Here is a 19125-nt window from a genome sequence, read left to right as displayed (position 1 = left end):
ATAACCCTATCCTTACCCTAAAAGCTTGATACCCTGTTATATCTTGAGCTGATGATCACTTTCTTTATATTTTAACACCTCTATCCTATTGGAACCAGTGATGCTTATCTTCTTGATGTTCTAATACCTATACCTTGTCTACAACCATTGCTTTAAGCCTAGTTTGGCATTACTCTTTCATATTATCCAATAGCCTTGCTCAATTTCCTTGTCAAAGTTCTTGTTTATGGAAACCTCTCAATTACCCTAATATAGTAAAGTCTAGTGGATCATGGCCCTGAGATTTAGTGTCATATTTCCAGTGTTTCAAGTTGATCTATAATCCCTTGATAAAAATGATTACAGTCGAAAGAGATTTTGTCATAAATCGGCATCAGTTTTTAAAATGATTAAAAAGTGGATTTTTCAGTCCCAAAGGGGGATAAATGTTTTCTTTGAATGGTGGATCTGGACTGAGACGCGAGTCCTTTCCACACTTATATTAGGCTTAAAAGTTGCCTAGGGATTCCCAATAATGTTTTAGAACCCAGCGAGGTTCGGGATTACTTCGCGGCTGATCACCGGCTGTAATCCGTAGCGTCATAAAATGATTTTGATTAAGAATGATTTTAAAATTGTTTTGATGCAAGCAAAATGATGCCAACCCACATAAGTTTTATCTCTCGTTATCATTGATTATGTCTTTCCATTGTCATTCCTAAAGGTATATCTCGATTTATGTTTTGCGTTGTACTATTAGCACTTGTTGAGCTTTTGGCTCACTTCTTGCTTTACCCTTATATTACAGCTAGCAGCTATGGTTAGATTCAAGCAGACTGCCCGTAAGACCTGTGATGCTGATGCTTATGTTCGAGCTCAGGTAGAATAAGTAATAATAGTTGTGTGAGGACTCGGTATTTGTAATCAGATGTAATAGTTGGTAGTGTTGGGCTGTTCCAAACCCTAAACTGTAAGATCTTGGATTTTGGTTGTGTATTCTTCATTAAAAAGATGTAATAGCTATATTTATTTCGCTATTTAAGTTGGGGGTGTGACAGGTTTTGGTATCAGAGCTACGGTTTAGAGTCCCTGGACAGCCCAAATAGGTTATAGGATTTGTGTGTAGGTTATAGATATTATGCGAGAGAGTAGGTTAAGTAAATTATTATTAATACTCCTCTTATTGGTTGTCAGCAAAGGGCGCATTCCTCGTCATCCTCTGGGTCGGACGACACTATTGCTTTCTCCGTGTATGCTGAGTTGAGGCGCGAGTTCGACATGCTTCAGGGCAAGTACGACCGACTGATAGACCGACTGAAGAACGTGTATCCGGACAGCCGAAACTACGAAGGGAAGCCCAAGGAGCAGATGATTGCGAGACTTGAGACCTTGGTTCAGTACGTCAACACTAAGCTTGAGGAGATGCCAGCACACCGGGACCGTACCAGCCAGTATGTCATTCAGATGGTGGCGGATGAGCTCCAGAACATTATGAAGACGCTTCGAGAGGAAAAGACTACCAAGCCCCGTTCAGATGGAGTGGAGCCTTAGTTCTTTCCATTTACCTTTCATGTTGTACTATCAGACTCTATGGAATCCCCAGTTGTTTCCGTCTTTCCTTTAAATAAGCCTGTTATTCCTAGAATCAGACTATGTCCCAATCCTATGTACTGTGACCTTTAAAAATTTCAATAATTATGTGCTATTGTTCCATTTGCTCTCAACTGTTATTTTATGTTTTTATCATCATATCTGCTTAATTTGGAAACTTAACCCCATATGTCAATGAGAATGCCATGCGATACCCTCGAATCATTTTATCATTCATATCTGTTATGACACAACTCTTATTTCAAGATCATGCCTCCTAAAAAGAAGAACCCAACAACCACCTTCACCACAGACCCAAATATTCTTCGACTACTGGAAACCTTGCAACAACAAACCAATGCTATAGCTCAACAACAACTAACCCTTCAACAACGAATTGAAAACCAAGATAACCGTGAGCCACACCAACCACCTGAACCACCAGTACCACCTAGACAAATTGTCACTTTCAAAGCTTTTCAGAATGTGAATCCACCTGTATTTCATGATACCACTGATCCAGTGATAGCAAACACCTGGATCAAGGAGATGGAAAGGGCTTTTGAGTTGGTACAGTTAGGAGACGATCAGAAGACGCCGTATGCCACTTACTTCTTGAAGGGAGAAGTCATCTATTGGTGGGAATCAGTAAAAGCTATGGAAGTCACTCAGCAGGTTTCTTGGGAGAGATTTAAAAAGTTATTTCTGGACAAGTATTACCCTAAGTACATGCAGAATCAGATGGAGCTAAAATTTCTTGAGTTGAAGCAAGGGAATATGACTGTATTGGAGTATGAGAAGAAGTTCACTGAGTTGTCAAGGTTTGTGACAAAGTATACCAGCACTGAGGAGGAAAAAGCAAAGAAATTTCAGCAAGGATTGGAGCCTTGGATCAGAGATAGGGTGGCTATGTTTGAGCTTGAAACTTATGCGGGAGTAGTACAGAAAGCTGCTCTGATTGAGAATAATGGGATGCAGTCAAGGAAAGAGAGGGATAACAAGAAGAGGAAGGTTCCATTTTATGGAGAAAAGTCTGAAGCTGGAAGTTCGCAAGATCGGAATGTAAAGAGGATTGGTTTCCAGAAGGGCGGAAATTTTCAAAGGAAGGGAAATTTGGGCAAAAGGCAAGAATCAAAAGGGAACAATCAGGCAAGCCAAGGGCAAGTTGGAGAAAACAGGTTCCAGAGGCCAGAATGCAAGCACTGTGGAAGAAGGCACCCCGGAGTATGCAATAAGCTGAGTATGACCTGTTATAGGTGCAATCAGAAGGGACATTTGGCAAACGAGTGCAAGATGCCGAAGCCAGGAGTTACGTGTTACAAGTGTGGGAAGACTGGACACATGGCTAGGGAGTGTAAGGCAACAGGACCAGTCAGAGCTCTGATGAACGTGGCAAGTACCAGTGCAAGCGTGCCAGCTGAGATATTGGCATTACCTCCACCACCCGCACCAACCCCGCAAGCAACAGCAAGGACATTTGATCTAAAGATGAAAGATGCTGTTCAGAATTCTGAGGTGATAGCAGGTACACTTTTACTCAATAATGTCAAAGCTAAAGTATTGATTGATTTGGGAGCAACAAGATCTTTCATATCAGAATCTTTTGTTGATAAGCTCCAATGCGATAAAACGGTTATGAGTGAGGTAGTAAATGTGGTAATTGCGAACCAAGAGAAGATTCCTGTGAATCAATTTTGTCCAAAATGTGAGATTGATATTTCGGGATATAAGTTCTCAGCCGACTTGATACTCTTCAAGCTGGGAGAGTTTGATATAATTTTAGGAATGGATTGGTTAGGAGAGAATAGCGCTCAGATAAATTGTAAGACCAAGAGAGTGTATTTAAAGACGAAGAGTGGAGAGAAGGTAGTATTTAAAGGGCAGAGGCAAGGGCAACTATTTCTTACAATTATTCAGGCTAAGAAGTTACTTAGAAAAGGTTGTGAGTCGTTCCTAGCATATGTAGTGGATTCAGAGAGAGGCAGCCCCAGCATGGAAGATATTCCTGTAGTTAATGAGTTCCCCGATGTGTTTCCCAACGAACTACCAGGCTTACCACCAGATCGACAAATTGAGTTCGAGATCAACCTTGCTCCAGGCACGGAACCAGTTTCAAAGGCTCCGTATAGGATGGCACCAGCAGAAATGAAAGAGTTGGCGAGCCAGCTACAAGAATTATTGGATAAGGGAGTGATACGACCAAGTACGCCGCCATGGGGAGCACCTGTTCTCTTTGTGAAGAAGAAAGATGGGAGTATGCGTCTATGCATAGATTACCGGGAGTTGAATAAAGTAACGATCAAGAACCGCTACCCGCTACCAAGGATAGATGACCTTTTTGATCAGTTAAAGGGAGCAAAATGCTTTTCGAAGATTGATTTGAGATCGGGATACCATCAATTAAAGATCAAGGAAGAAGATATTCCCAAGACCGCATTTAGGACCAGATATGGGCATTATAAATTCCTAGTAATGCCGTTTGGATTGACCAACGCTCCGGCCGCATTTATGGATCTGATGAATCGAGTATTTAAGAAGTATTTGGATAAATTTGTTGTGGTATTTATTGATGACATCCTTATTTATTCTAAGTCGGAAGAAGAACATATGCAGCACCTCTGGATAGCATTGGAGATACTCCGACAAGAGAAGTTGTATGCCAAGTTTACCAAATGTGAGTTTTGGTTAAAGGAAGTTCAATTTTTGGGGCATGTTATTGGAAATGAGGGAGTTAAAGTGGATCCGGCGAAGATTGAGGCAGTTATGAGTTGGGAGAGGCCAAAGACTCCTACGGAAGTGCGAAGTTTTCTAGGATTGGCCGGATACTATAGAAGATTCGTCAAGGATTTCTCGAAGATCGCCACGCCATTGACCAAGTTAACCAGAAAGAATCAAAAGTTTGAATGGAGTGCAGAATGTGAAAATAGCTTTCAAGAGTTAAAACAGAAGTTGGTAACAGCTCCGGTGTTGGTACTTCCAGATGATCAAGGGAATTTTGTAATATTCAGCGACGCTTCACATAAGGGTTTGGGTTGTGTGTTGATGCAACACAGTAAGGTAATAGCATATGCGTCAAGACAGTTGAAGCCGCACGAGTTAAAGTATCCGACACATGACTTGGAACTAGCCGCCATAGTGTTCGCACTCAAGATTTGGAGACACTATCTCTATGGAGAGAAGTGTGAAATCTACACGGATCACAAGAGTTTAAAGTACATTTTTACTCAGAAAGAGCTCAATATGAGGCAGAGGAGATGGCTGGAATTGATCAAGGACTATGACTGTTCGATAAATTACCATCCTGGAAAGGCGAACGTAGTGGCCGATGCGCTGAGTCGGAAGGAGAGATTGAATATGATGATAACATCAAAAGAGTTATCTAAAGAAATCGGAAAATTTGAATTGGAACTTTGTGCTTATGGGAAAGTCAAAGAAGTTTGTCGTGCAATGACCTTTCATCCAACACTAATGGAAAAGATAAAGAAGTGTCAAGAGAAAGTAATGGAAAAAGAGAAAAATCAGTTATCTGGAGAAGAGATTAATACTAAAAGGGATGAGCAAGGAATACTAAGGTTTTCATCCAGAATATGGATTCCTCATGTACCTGAATTAAAGAATAAGATCCTCCATGAAGCCCACCATTCGAAATTTTCAATCCACCCGGGAAGCACCAAGATGTATCAAGACTTAAAGAAGAACTTTTGGTGGCCAAATATGAAGCGAGACGTGGCAGAATGGGTTGCGAAGTGCTATACTTGTCAGAAAGTAAAGGCAGAACATCAACGACCAAGCGGATTAATTCAGCCCCTGAAGATTCCAGAATGGAAATGGGAAAATATCGCTATGGACTTTATAGTAGGACTACCGCGAACAAAATCCGGACATGACGCAATATGGGTTATAATTGATCGTCTTACGAAGTCGGCGCATTTCCTTCCAATAAATGAGAAGTCATCACTGGACAAGTTGGTTCATCTGTATGTGCACGAAATCGTATTAAGGCATGGAGTACCCGTATCAATAGTTTCAGACAGAGATCCCCGATTTAACTCGAGATTCTGGAAGCAATTCCAGGAATGTCTTGGCACGAAGTTGAATATGAGCACGGCGTATCACCCGCAGACTGATGGTCAGAGCGAAAGGATGATTCAAACAATCGAAGACATGTTGCGCAGTTGTGCAATCGATTTTTCAGGAAGTTGGGACGACCACCTGCCATTGATTGAATTCTCATATAACAACAACTATCATTCCAGTATCGGCATGCCACCATATGAAGCTTTGTACGGGCGAAAATGTAGATCACCAACAAGTTGGGATGAAGTAGGAGAAGGAAGAATTCTCGGCTCAGAAATGGTACAACAGTTGCATGACTCAGTCAAGTTAATTCAGAAAAGGATGCTTGCTGCTCAAGATAGACAGAGGAAGTATACGGATCCAGCGCGTAAGGATGTTCAATTCCAAATTGGCGAAGCGGTGTTGCTAAAGGTGTCACCTAGGAAAGGGTTGATGAGATATGGCAAGAAAGGAAAGTTAGCACCTAGATACATAGGTCCTTTTGAGATTTTGAGTCAAGTAGGAAAGGTGGCCTACGAGTTGGCCTTACCACCTCAGTATCGGCATGTGCATAACGTGTTCCATGTGTCGTTACTTAAGAAATATAATCCTGACACTAGCCATGTGATAGAATATGAACCCGTAGAAATTCAGGCAGACCTGTCATTTGTGGAGCAACCGGTTAAAATACTCGACTGGCAAGTAAAGAGTCTTAGAAATAAGTCAGTAAAGTTAGTAAAAGTACTTTGGAGGAACCCTAAGGTCGAAGAGTCGACTTGGGAGTTAGAGTCTGATATGCGTTCCCGGTATCCTCATCTGTTCTCTTAGATTCTGGGGACAGAATCCCTTAAGGGGGAGAGGATGTTACGACCGGCATTTTATGTAATATTATTTGTGAATTTGGTATAATATTAAGTCAAATGAAAATATATTCAATGATTGTACGTTTGTGTGAGTGAAAATTTTTGCATTATAAATTTGCTTTGGGTAGTATATGATTTTTCAAAGCAAGAGTTTATTTAATTTCTTTATTTTTGATTTATAAGGAATATTCTAAGCTTTGGAAAAATCTTCTTTTAAAAGGCATTTTGATCACAAATTTTGAAAATGATTTTATAAAGTCTCTAAAAATACAAGTTATTTTATGGTATAAATTTTATAATTTTTGAACTTGTATTTTATTTTATAAAAATAAATCTTTACAAATTTTATTTGTTATAATTATCAAATTACATGAATAACCTTGCATGCAAACTCTCTTTCTATTCTCTCAAAGGGCAAATAAGACTTTTGCAACCCCACTAACTCATTTGATTATTACCAAATTACTACCTTAGCCTTGCATGCAAAATGACCTAACTTTAGCCAAGGGACATTTTTGTAAGTTCTCACTTCCACTCATTACTTGTCAACCAAATAGCATAAAACAAACAAATCAAAGTGGAGAGAAGTCATTCATCATTTCACACTCCAACACACCACAAAAATTTCTCTCTTCCCCTCCCTCCCTTTTGCTCTCGGCCGAACCCCATTTCCCCCACTCCCTTCCATTTTTCATTCCATTTCTCATCTTCCCTAGTGTAATTCTTTCACCTACATTTATTTTATATACTTCCCAAGAGTTTTGTGATTTGGAAGATGAAGTTTCATGGTTGCATGTGTAGTTTTGTGTGATCTCCAAAGAGAAACTCTTGATTCTTGTGAATCCAAGAGCTCTCTATGAGATATATTATGTATATGTGCTAACTAAGTATTTTATGGAGATATCATGCTTTTAAATCCTTTGCATGCTACTGAAATCTCATTATAAATTTATGTTTAGCCATGCATGCTAGTTTTAAGACATTAAAATGATGATCAACCATGTTTTGCATGCTACTCTTTTCGAAATCATGTAGTCATGTTGTTATCTATAAAATTCGAAATAGATGTGCTTAAATAGATTGTTTCCATGATAAATTTCTTATTAATACTTAAAAGGAGTTATATTTCATAATTATTAAGGATAAGTATTAGGTGCAAGTCGATTTTGCAAGCATTTACAACTTTATGCCTAGCCGAAATCTTGTTATGTGCTTTCCATGAGTTGCATGTTATATATTTAGTTGCATGTTGTTGTTTTTAGGCATGGATGATCTCACCCAATGTTATTTTGAGAATAAAGGAGTTATTTCAGTAGATTACCATGTATAAGTCTTGGTTTAAGTATTGAGTTTTTGTTAGTTGAGTTGTCAAGTCAAAACCTTGGAAAAATGAGAGTTATAGTTTCTGCAGAAAAATCAGTTTAGTACCCTGAGGTTTAGAGTGAGTTTTGACCATGTCATTGATGTGCACTTTGAGGCCCAAGCTACCAGAAGTTAGTATGGGGAGTATATAATAGGTTTTAGGAGTTGGTTGGAGGTTTGCATGTCATTTGGTTAGGTGCACAAGTAGAATAACAAAATCTGTCCAGCAGGGGACAGTTTTGTTGCAACTTAGAAATAGGGAGATTTGGCCATGTCATGGGTAGGCCCTCATTAGGCCCAATTGGGCCTTAGTTAGAGGGTATGTCAGAGAAGTTTTTCCAACCATAGTTCATAGGATATGAGCTAGAACCATATGTCACAAGTTAATTCAAGTCAGGGCATTTTCTGCCCAGAAAAACAGGGGAACCTTGGACTTTTAGCTTAGGCCCAAGAAGGCCCAAGCCAGGCCTTTGAGCCACATCAAGCTTGTGAGATGCCCTTAGGTCAGGAGAGTCTTGTGTAAAAATTTTGAAGAAAAACGTGTAGTTTAAGAGTGTCTAATGCACTCAAGAAACCTTAGTTACCATTCTGAAATTTGCACCAGTGAGCACTTTCACTTATCACATAGTTTTAGAACACTTAGAAGTGAGTATTAGGTCAACCACCATAATTGTAAGATAGTATAAGGTCAGTAGAGAAAAAGGCACAAGTGAGGGTCAATAGGTTTTGGATAATTTAGGAAAGGCACATTGAGTTAGGAAGCCCAAATTTGAAGACTTTATTTAGTTAGTGACCAAGTGACTTAAGTGGTGAGTCGAGATCATCCAAGCCTAGTGTGGCATTATGGTGTATATGATGTTATTTGGTATTAATATACGATATGTGATTATGTGGCTACGTGTGTACATTTGAAAATATAATGGTGGATATGAATTAAGTGCGTATAGGCCTAAGTGCCATCCATGTTTAATTTCGGGTTGTAAATAGGTTAAGATGGTAAGAATATATTATAATGAGGATTATTATTATTTATGTAGGATCTCGAGACGAGGGAAAACTTGCCATAAAAGTCGAGTGAAGCTCCAGTTGTTGCTCCTACCAGTCAGACCAGACCAGTCTATCTCAAGGCAAGTGATTTAACTTGACCTTCGTATTTACTGTAAATAGTTCATATATATATCGATGCAATTATCCTGAGTCATTTTGATATATTTAAATCAAGCGTATCTTTTGTTTATCTTTGAGTTACATAGAGATGCCATGAACCCTCGAGTACGTATTGCAAGTAGTTCAAAAGTCTTTCATGATAGCTTAATGCCATGATAAAATAGAGATTTGTTATAATACCTTATTGATCCTTTTGATTATCATGCTATTGATCCCTGAGAAATCTTGATATTGCACCCTGATGCTTTGATTCAACTCTTGAAATAACCTCGATAGAAACTTTATCTTGATACCTAAAAGCCAATCATTTCTTAAATTCATTCATGATTGTTTGATAACCCTATCCTTACCCTAAAAGCTTGATACCCTGTTATATCTTGAGCTGATGATCACTTTCTTTATATTTTAACACCTCTATCCTATTGGAACCAGTGATGCTTATCTTCTTGATGTTCTAATACCTATACCTTGTCTACAACCATTGCTTTAAGCCTAGTTTGGCATTACTCTTTCATATTATCCAATAGCCTTGCTCAATTTCCTTGTCAAAGTTCTTGTTTATGGAAACCTCTCAATTACCCTAATATAGTAAAGTCTAGTGGATCATGGCCCTGAGATTTAGTGTCATATTTCCAGTGTTTCAAGTTGATCTATAATCCCTTGATAAAAATGATTACAGTCGAAAGAGATTTTGTCATAAATCGGCATCAGTTTTTAAAATGATTAAAAAGTGGATTTTTCAGTCCCAAAGGGGGATAAATGTTTTCTTTGAATGGTGGATCTGGACTGAGACGCGAGTCCTTTCCACACTTATATTAGGCTTAAAAGTTGCCTAGGGATTCCCAATAATGTTTTAGAACCCAGCGAGGTTCGGGATTACTTCGCGGCTGATCACCGGCTGTAATCCGTAGCGTCATAAAATGATTTTGATTAAGAATGATTTTAAAATTGTTTTGATGCAAGCAAAATGATGCCAACTCACATAAGTTTTATCTCTCGTTATCATTGATTATGTCTTTCCATTGTCATTCCTAAAGGTATATCTCGATTTATGTTTTGCGTTGTACTATTAGCACTTGTTGAGCTTTTGGCTCACTTCTTGCTTTACCCTTATATTACAGCTAGCAGCTATGGTTAGATTCAAGCAGACTGCCCGTAAGACCTGTGATGCTGATGCTTATGTTCGAGCTCAGGTAGAATAAGTAATAATAGTTGTGTGAGGACTCGGTATTTGTAATCAGATGTAATAGTTGGTAGTGTTGGGCTGTTCCAAACCCTAAACTGTAAGATCTTGGATTTTGGTTGTGTATTCTTCATTAAAAAGATGTAATAGCTATATTTATTTCGCTATTTAAGTTGGGGGTGTGACAATCTGAGAGTAAGTTTTGTGAAAAATCGATTTTAGTATTCTTGGCTTGAAATCATTTTTGGATTTCTGATGATTGTTTTTGAGGTTGTAGAGAGCTTTATAATGATCAGTAGAATCGATTTATGTGTTTGTTTGACTTGTTGTAGTCCCGAAATGATCTAACCAAGTTCTTGGTTTTGTATGTTTTTTTATTTTCGATTTTTATAGATTATTAATGATAGGTTGAGTGATTTTGATTGCATAAACTGATTACAAATGATCTAAGCTTCATTTTGGTACTAAATTCATTGATTTTGGTTAAAGAATGAGAGAAATCGGAGTTTGACCGGCATGTTCTTGATGGTCGCCGGATCTTTACTGATTTTGATCAGAAAACTGATTTCGGCGACTACTAGTGGACACTATTGTTATGGTTGAATTCCTATACTAATTACAGACGAGTCATGCTGAAAAACAAGGCTAAATAGTATGATTTTGGTGGGGGAGAAGTTCACCGGAGTCCGGCAAGGACCCGCTGGAAATTGGGCAATTCCCAGAAATCGGCCTGGTGTTCTTGAGGACCCGGTTCGTTCTTCACGACCCGTTTCCATTTTAAACCTGACCCGTGTTTGATTCGTTCTTCCCCAATTCAGTTTCACAAAATCTGTTTCCGCACTTTAGTTATTTTATTATTTTAAAAATTCAATTTCTATTTTCTAAAAATCATTTCTTTTAATTTTAAAAATCTTTTTATTACTATTTTAAATTCTAAAAATTATTTATTAATTATTTTAAATTTCAAAAATTATTTTCTTTTATTATTTTAAAAAATCTGAATTTTTTTCATTTAAATTGATTAATTATTTTGATAATTAATCAGTTTGTTTAGATAATTACTATTAATCTTATTTTAATTCCAAAAATTATGAAAAAATCATTTTTAATTCTAATTTTTCCAAGATATTGATTTAAAAATTATTTTGAGCTTTTAAAATTTATATTTTGGTATTTAAAAATCAATTAGTATTATTATCAATTGATTTATTCGTATTTTATTCGTAATAAATAGACCGTTCGTCCGTTTAATACGAAACGAACGCGTATAGACTCAGAAATATACTCTGCTTTCATTAAAAATACTTTCGAGACCCAAATTATTTGGTTTCGAAAGGTCGCTTGTTTTACGAATCATTCTGAGTCGATTATTGATCGATAAATCATATTTTTGAGCTGATTTCAGTTTTAAAGTACCGAGTCGAATATTTTGACGAACCGAGTCATATGTGATATGAATTATGTGATACGTGAGTTATGTGTTTACGTGCGTATGTGAGTCAGAATTCTTGTTTTTGAAGGTTATAATTATGTGTGGGCTATCGAATGGATAGACAATAGGGTTTTGACGCGCAGTTCGTCGAGTAATCATGGTTTAGACGATTAAAGTTGTAACTCTTAATTATAGATGCGAGTCTTTCAAGACGATCAGGATCAGATGGAATGGATGAAGACTAGAGTTAAATGGTATGGAATATTGGGGTGCAGTACTGCATTAGCAGCAGATCAGAGATTTAGCGAAGTAAAGACACGATGACGTTTTGAGATAGAATTTCAGAATAGATGCGTCATTGCGAGTGTGACTAACTGCTAAATCCCAAAGGCAGGTATCCCTATCATCACTTATTGTTCAAGTGATATTTATTTTAAATCTTCTTATGTAAGTATTGCTTTCCCTATTCTCAGCTCAAAATAGATAAATGTTTTACATATCGCTGAATTAAATAATTCTGTTTATGAAAATGCTCATCTGCTATTCTATGATCAGAATAGGCAAGTGTTTTTACTTATCAAATTACTGGATTTTTAGATGTTTTGGATTTTGAGAAAAATGATTTGGTTGTGAATATTCCTGCCCAAGTAAATGGGGGAATAAAATTATTTCGGGTGTCGATTATTATTATGACCCATTTTCAATAAAAGGTTTTAAGATTGGATCATAATTACGTAAGTGACCAGGATGGACGGTCCTGCGGAGGGCTATTTCTAAGTGTCATATGAAATATTATGACACAATTTTTGCCACAGGCAGGTATCTTGCCTTTTGTTTGAGTACTCGTGTTTTAGGGGTCACGTTTCTACGAATCATGACCTTGTGCTATCACACGGGCTGATCAGCATGTGATAGTACATCCGTCGGAGAATGATCATAATCTAAATTATCATATCGTTTTTCATATTCATAGAATAAATGATTTATCAACTGTTTCTGTTTTGGAATAATGATGAAATGCAGTTTTGATTCAGATTCTGATTAATGCTGATACTTACGTTATTGTTAAATATCAAAGATGGTATTAGTATAGATGATTGATGTTGACTTCAGTATGGGTGGTGTGAGCATCAAAGTTCGTATTGATATCTAATTTGATATGACAGTAAAATAAGTATGAATTTGAAGAGTTCGGTTTTGAGTAAAGTTTATGATTCAACCCATAATCATTGTTTCTGGTTATTATTGTTTATGATATTTCCGTAAATACTGTTTTACGAGTTTGATTCTCGTCAAAATTCAAAGTATTGCTGAAACATTTCGCTCAAAAATATCAAAATGGTTTTAAATACAATTAAGGAATCAATTATGGGATTCCTCAACTAAAATTTTATGATTTAGCAATTATAATTTTAAATGTTCTGCTCTAATGCAGATGTCGGTTTTATATCAAAATGACCCTATATTCGCTATAATGATCTTGTTGAGCATTTCTTTCGCTCATACTTGCCTGTTTTCAAATTTAACCTCCAGTGAGGATTAGCTTGCGTTGTTTAGCTGCGTAATTCAAGGAAGCAAAGAAGAAGCTTTTGGAAGGTGGTTGGTCCAGGGTTTGCGAAGTAGTGTAAGTTCTTTTGTATAAAGTTGTTTATATTATATTATATTATAATTGTGTTATTTTCTAGTTGGGCCTAGTATACTTCTTTTCGAAGTTATACTAGTGGGTTAGTATGGAATTGAGAATTATTGAAAAGAGTTTTAAAAAGAAAGTGAAAAATTTATTGATGGAATTTGGAATTCTTGTTTCTAGAACTGTAACCTTAAAAGATCTTGGATTAGTTTGGGGTCATAGATGATAAATATCTTCCGCTGGCATTTATTTATTAATTAAACAGGTTAATTTGGATTGAGGTTTCATAGTGACGACCAAATCCTCTAACCCCGGATTTTGGGGGCGTTACAAAAATCATCAATTCACCATACTTCAAATTATATCATTTTGATCAGCATCTGACTATGATAGCATATCTCTTTTGAATTGGGCTAAGGTCTTAAACCAACAATGATTTACATAGCCATGATTTCCTCAGTTCTTTCACAGTATTACGAATTGTTATTAATAAACTTAAAATTTGGTTTCGCGATTCTTTTAATTTATTTCTGACCATTATTAATCGGTTTATCTTTTAATAACCGCTCATGGTCTTCATTATTATCATCACAATCTGGTGGAAACTTAATCGTTATATTATTATATCTTAAAAGGTTTCACAGTCGAGTCACCATTGCTTCATCTCCACTTATGGTTCTGCATCAGACTTTCATCACTGGTCTAGTTATGGGTATCCAATTCACCATAACTTATTTACTTAAATTGGAGAACTTCATGTAACGCCCTCCAGACCTGGGGTATAAGTTTGGGGGTTACTAGCTAATCACCAAACCTGTACAATCTGATTAACAATAATAAAGAAATAAAACTAAACCTCTTTAACACTAACCAGGATCTTTTTAGGTTGAAGTATGAAAACAAGAACCACTATCTACTTTTATTACAAACCAAATTCAAAATCTCACAAACTCTCTTTATTACAAACCATTGTCTAATCCATTTTAAACTAAGATCATCTTTATTCAAACACACACACACACTAACTATCTACACACCACCTGTTCGGGCAACTCAAAGCTTTCTTCCTGGATTGGGATCAACACCTTGGGTATGAGAGGATCCCGAGGCTTGACCCGCTTTTTTACCACTCTAGTCCTGATGGGCTTCATATTCCTTCTTAACTGAAAACAATAAGGTGAATAACAACATAAAAGGGTGAGCCAAAAATTGCTCAACAAGTCCGCAAATATAAACAGTGGTAAAGCAATTTAAATAAATCCGTAACCTGGGTATATCTGCAAAGATATAACCCCGCGAGAATAGAAATAAGGCCATTATTGGCGAATACAAACGAACTAAACTGGACTCAAGTTCGCATCTATACCCTGCTGATCAGTCAGGATACAGTGCAAATCTATATTTCACTATATAGATCCCTTCGGGCACCCAGGCACTACGGCCCATCTCAAGGATCCGGTTATGTCCCGGTCCTTAGGATTATGTAAACTTAATCCCCAAAGTATTATTATCCAGTCCCTGGCATAGCAACCGGAACAATCGGTATGCTTTGATATATTCTAATCACCAGAATATATCAACAATTGGGAGTAGCAATTGGAATATGAATAATAAAGTCAAATGAAAAGGATAAGCAAGAATCGAAATGAAATATGAACAAGAGAATTAAAAGAGTGCAAGCGTAATAAGAATCTGAAGAGAATGTCATTATTCTGAAAATAGAATAGGGGAGAAACTTGCCTTCTGCGTGACTCACTGCAATTAAATCACCTTCGTCTATCACCTATTCAACCTGCCTTGCTGGCTTAGCTTCTGTTAGCAAAATAGACTGGTTAAGTCATTTTGTACTTCAATTGCATCTTGAATCGACTTCACATTGTTCCTATTATCTACCCATGCACTTATGACTGACTCGTATATTATATATTAGCAGATAAGACTCGATTAACCATATAATACACATAAGCATTTAAGCACATAATCATTTTTATAGTTAAAATAATTTTTAAAATCAAAATTGACTCATTGATCGCTTCACTGATTATCATCTGCCTTGTTTCCCATTTTTCCGGAATTTTTCGGACTCGTCTCGGCATGCACTTCGACTGATAATCAAGCAAATAATAAAGTCAACTAATTTCTAGAAGAAATTAGGTCTTAATATTATTTTAATTAAAAGAATTCATTTTTCTGAGTCAAAGGGCTTTCGTTTCGCTAAAATCAGACTAACGGTCTAATTAATATCAATTAAACACTGATAACTCAATTTATTTATCCAATATAAATAATTATTACAAATTTTTAAATCATAAAATAATTTTTAAATAATTATTTAAGAAAAAATCAAAGTCAAAAATAAATTTTCTATAATTTTTGGAGTTAAAATGAATATGTTATGATTTATTGAAAGTTATTTGATTAATTATCGAAATAATTAATCCTTTTTAAATAATTAATAAATAATAAATAACTAATAAATATTTAATAAGTAATTATTTAATAATCTACAATAATTAATCCCAAATCATTAGGATTGATTACAATTTATTACAAGTATTTACCATTTATTATTACTTACTCGATTAGATCAATTATTTACAAATAAATAATCGATATCGTTAGCGGATACGATAATTATCGAATAATTAAGTTATTATTAGAATCATATTCCAACTCAACGATCAACTACTCGTGTTCCTACGAGTTATTCGCATTACTCTCATAATTATTGAAACATTACGGTTATTATTACCATTTATACGACTTAAATTAACTATCTGTATCTAATTATTCTTTATGAATAATTATTACGATACTCTACGAATAATTAACCATCGTTCGAATAATAATAATCGAACTTATCGTTCAATTACCCGTATGAATACGAGTTACTCGTTTTATTTCCGTAATTATCGAATCTTTTCTCGTAATATTCAATAGATTTTAATCCTTAATTATTAATTATTTACTTAACTATTAAATAATAATTAAATAGATAAATAATTAGATAAATAGTTAAATAATTAATTAAATAACTAAATTCAAATTTCTAATTTAAGAAAATAATTCAGAAATTATTAATAATATTTTTCAGAATTCAAAACTATTTTTTAATTGATTTTTAGAATTAATAAAAAGTAACTTTGATTTTATAAAATATAAATAAATAATTAAAAAGTCAGAAACACAAATCAGAAAATAGATTTGGGTATCAAAGGATCAAACCCGGGTTGCAAATCGGGTTGCAACCGGGTCACCAAGAACAGGAAACGGGTCGGGATGAACCCAGAATCCGGTGAGGATTCCGGTCACCGTCCCGTTTTCCGGCCAGTCTAATTACCCCTCAATTCGACTCTGTTTTGCTCCGTTTTTGTGTCCATTTCATTTGAAATCAACACAACAACCCATCACCGTCTTCATCAGCCATCAACACCGCCTGTGTCTTCTTCTCCGGTGAAAATAATCAAACTCCGATGAAGCTTTCCAGATTCCGATGAAGTCATTTTTAGGCCAAATCACGAATCGTTTGTACTTATTTTTACTGGAAATCAATTCCAAATTCAATTCTAAACATTATTCAACCCCTAACATCACCTAATAACCCTCAGGCTAAGTTCTCCGATCAAACCGACTTAAAGTCCGTCCAAAATCCGATTTCACTAATTTGTACATCAAAATTCACGTTCTATATATGAAAATAAAGCTTATACACACCCAATCAAACCCCTATACTCTATCATATCTCAACTATCTGTATAATCAAAAACGATCAAATAAAAAAACACTTAAACCCTAGATATCGTTCTATCGATTCAAGCAATCATCAGTAAAATTAACTAACAGGAATCAATCATAAACCATCCAATAACGCTATTTACAACATCAATTTCAACAAATAACCCCAGAATCAAAAAGTACCAAATGGGGTTATGAACCCTGGAAATCAAAATTGAAAATTAACATATCAAAACATGATTTTGATACCAGAAACCGAAAGAACAAATCGAGAGGATCGATTTTGATACTCACATCGAACGATTTGATGCTCAGAAACGTTCAAAATCACAGATTGATTTCTAACCCGAATTCCAACCCGAACTGTTCTTCAGAGAATTTCCAGAAATTTGCAGAATTTTTAATAATTAATTACTTATAATTAACTTATAATTGGGCTATTTATAGTGTGAAAAATAATACCCCTAAATAAAATTAAGGGGCTAATTATACATATAATAAAAATATTTTGCCCTAATTTTTATAATTTTTTAGTATTAAAATTTAAGTTATAAATATTTTATATATACAATATATATGCCAAAATTTCCCAAAAATTGTGAATAATGCAAAAATACAAAAAGAAATGGTATAAAAAAAGTCCTATAATTTTATAAAAATCAAAATGTGATTTTTATGGTGTTCTTAACACCCAATGGGGCCTGGAAAAGTCATTTTTCGCAAAACGAGAAAATTTATAAAATATCTAGATGTTCAGAATAATGCGATGGTAAAATCCTTTTGATGAAAAATAAGGCCCATTATTTTATTTGAAATACTGGCTTTAAAATCATGGTTTGGGTCGTAAAACGTTTGAAATAAAACTTATGAATGCAAAATAAAACATCTGAAAAATATCTTAAAAATACTGAAATGACACGGAATACACGTAACCGTTAGGGTTTGACTGATAATTACACATAAATGACATATTATTACACATAATTTATTATAATTATGATATAATACAAACATAAATTTCCTAGACGTTACATCCTTCCTCCCTTAATAGGATTCTGTCCTCAGAATCTCACTATGAAAACAAATGAGGATATTTATCTAACATTTCACTCTCAAGTTCCCAGGTTGATTCTTCAACCATAGGGTTTCTCCACAAAACTCGCACTAAAGATACAGACTTATTTCTCAACACTTTCTCTCGCCGGTCTAAAATTCTTATCGGCTGTTCTACAAAAGACAAATCAGGTTAAATATCTATCGGTTCATATTCTATGACATGCCTAGAATCAGGATTATATCGCTTAAGCATTGACACGTGAAACACATTGTGAATATGTTGCATATGAGGTGGTAAAGCTAATTTGTACGTAACGTTTCCCACTTTCCTCAAAATTTTAAATGGTCCGACGTATCGTGGTTTCAATTTACCCTTGTTGCCAAATCTGGACAATCCTTTCCATGGCAATATTTTGAGTAATACGTGTTCTCCTTCCTGGTAGTCCATATCCTTCCTTGCTTGGTCTGCATATTTGTGTTGCCTGTTTTGTGCTGCATCAAGTCATTTTCGAATAAGTTCAATCTTTTCCCTAGTCTGTTGGATTAATTCTGGACCCAAAATCTTGCGTTCTCCCACTTCATCCCAATGTACTGGCGATCTGCATTTTCTTCCGTATAATGCTTCATACGGTGGCATTCCAATGCTGGCGTGATAACTGTTGTTGTAAGAAAATTCCACCAAAGGTAAGTGTTCATCCCAATTGCCTTCAAAATCAATCGCACAAACTTGTAGCATGTCTTCAATTGTTTGGATAGTTCTTTCACTTTGCCCATCAGTTTGTGGATGATAAGCGGTACTCATGTTTAATTTTGTTCCAAGACATTCTTGAAATTGTCTCCAAAATCTTGAGTTGAAACGAGGATCTCGATCAGACACGATAGATATCGGAACTCCATGTCGCATCACAATTTCCTTGAGATACATGTGCACTAGCTTGTCGAGCGAAAATCTTTCGTTAATCGGTAGAAAATGTGCCGACTTCGTGAGTCTGTCAATAATCACCCATATCGCATCATGATTTACTTTAGTCATTGGTAGTCCTACCAAAAAATCCATCGCTAGATGTTCCCA

Source organism: Apium graveolens, chromosome 5 (genome assembly GCF_009905375.1).
Source record: "Apium graveolens cultivar Ventura chromosome 5, ASM990537v1, whole genome shotgun sequence".
Lineage (NCBI taxonomy): Eukaryota > Viridiplantae > Streptophyta > Magnoliopsida > Apiales > Apiaceae > Apium > Apium graveolens.
Note: the sequence above shows the minus strand (reverse complement) of the source record.